This window comes from Anneissia japonica, unplaced genomic scaffold (genome assembly GCF_011630105.1).
Source record: "Anneissia japonica isolate Jap-2015-1 unplaced genomic scaffold, ASM1163010v1 scaffold287744_len224908_cov135, whole genome shotgun sequence".
Classification (NCBI taxonomy): Eukaryota; Metazoa; Echinodermata; class Crinoidea; order Comatulida; family Comatulidae; genus Anneissia; species Anneissia japonica.
The window spans coordinates 60,590-63,025 of record NW_022705130.1 but is presented as its reverse complement, the minus strand read 5'-3'; positions in this window follow the sequence as shown (position 1 = coordinate 63,025).

Below are 2,436 nucleotides of genomic sequence, written 5' to 3'. Positions count from 1 at the left end.
TAAAACTACATTGAAAAAAAAATGCATTTTTTAGTTTCTCTTTATCTTTTTTAATGATTCAAAATATATGTAACAGTTTGCATTTTTATTTACAATACGAAAACAAAATATATGTAAGAGAGATATAAGAAGTAAGAAAATGTTCACGTTCTGTACACTCGGATGCAGTCCGGAATTTGGCATTCCGACATCTTCATCTCGATCAAGCACCTGCACAGCGGACATCTCGCCGTCCGTCCGAACAGGATAGACACATCAGTAGATGTTGGCAGGGGAGGGTGAACACGTCCGAGACCGCATCCAAGCACACCTTGCACGAGTCGGACTCTTTCAGGGTTCTCAGCGATTGCCAATCGAAGTCCTCCAGACACAGTTCGCGGAGAACGTCGGCCACCAGATACGCCGTCTCGCCCTTCGCCGGATGGGATCGGACCATGTCCTTTGCGATCGCCAGAACGTCCGCCACTCGATCTCGTTTCACTCGACCGGTCCCCAGAACGGCGGAGATCCAATCCATCGTCGATGCACGGTCTTGTTCTGTCGGAGAGACTGAGAATCCGGCGATCCGACGCTCGGCCATTGTTCGATGGTACGGGTCGTCTCCGTCGCAGTGGACTACGCATCTCCTCGATATCTGGAGCGGCATGTTTCCGATTATCAAGTAGTATTCGATCGCAACTTCGGAAGCGACGACGTCGGTCGGAGAATGTACCTGGTATTTTTGAACGTTAGACGAGATGTTTATCTCGTTCCTCAGCATGACTTGTTTTAGGCAATTGACAGTGTTCCGACTCAGGGGGCACAATTTCATGTAACTTCCGTCGAGTAAATTCGCAGTCTGTCTGTCCAAAGTCGCTTTTGAGAGCACCGTGAAACTTCCCCGAGTGTCACCGTCGTCGACGCACGTCGGTATGTACAGGTTGTATTCGTCGTTCTTGTTCGGGGGGTATCTTCAGCCGCACGTTACCTTTGGAAGAAACGATCGAGACGGTGATTTCCTTGATGTTATTCATGTTTGCAATTTGTGGACTTAAACTCGGCGAGAGTGGCTCTTATAAGCCTTTTATTTTGTGGGAGATGCATCACACATGACGTCATATGTACTTTCAATCACGACGCTTTCTATATGGTTTCCGGATGAACGATGGATGCATGACACATGACGTCATGTGTACTTCGAATCGCGAAGCTTTCTGTATGGTTTCGAGTTGAAAAGAAATGTGTGACGTAGCGCAAAAACCGATGACGTTAGTCTCATCTTAGATCATTATAAGAATGGCCAACGTTTTCCTACGAGACTCTTATCATTTCAAGATGAACAGCCTCGCGTCGACATCGATGAACGAGGACGGACTCGATTACACGTTTGTGGAAGGGAACGTGTCGGATATTCTGACGTGCGGCGTTTGTCTTCTCGCCGTCCGACGAGCGGTGCAGGCGCCTTGTGACTGCCGGTTTTGCGAAGCCTGCATCAAGGGACGGACGCCCGGCTGCGACGGCGGGGAAAAATTACTCTGTCCGAACTGCGAAGAAAAGTTCGCCGAAGAGGAAATCGCACCCGATCATCACGCACGCCGGAAAATGTCGAAAGCTCAGATATACTGTCCCCACAAGGATCGGGGGTGTTCGGAAACTGAAACTTTCGCTGAAAGAACTCGGCACCTGGAATTTTGCAACTACTTTCCCGTCGCGTGCATGCATCGATCGCGGGGGTGTGCGACCAAGCTGCCACTCAAGGATCTGCAGAGACATCTGGAAACCGAGTGCGAACATCGTTCGGTCGAATGCACTTTCTGCAAGTCACCCTTCCCACATCGCGACTTCGAGGTGCACCGACGGAGTTGTCCTAAATTTACGGTGTCTTGTCCGAACGACTGCGGAGCGAATGACGTTCGAAGGGAAGAGTTGAGAACGCATCTGGACTAACGATGCTCTCGGCAGAAGCTGCTGCAAATTCGAATTTTACGGGTGCGATTTCAAGGTAGGTTATTATATATCTAATTTTTTTAAAATGAAAGTTCGTTCGAGATTGCTTTATGCAAAGAATACCAACGAATTATTTTTTCGACTTTCTCAACTTCAGGGCGTCAATGCGGAACTCGAAAAGCATGCTGAAGAGGGAGTCCAAAACCATCTCGACATGACCGTGATGGCGGTAGCGCGGTTAAATGCCGAGTTGTCCGGAGCCGTTAGCAAAGTCGCCGAACTGAAAAGTCAGATGGACATCTAACTTCGAAAATTCGGCCGGGTCGACGAACTGTAAAGTCGGGTGGAAACGAACCAACAGAAAAACGAAGAACTTGCGTGGCAGATAGCATCCATCAAGCTGACGCATAAATCGAAAGACGATCGTCTCGGTAAATTGCAGGTAACTGCAGCATAATATTTATTATTTGTTTTTCTTTAGCCTCGAATCGCTCGGAAATTTTAATGAAA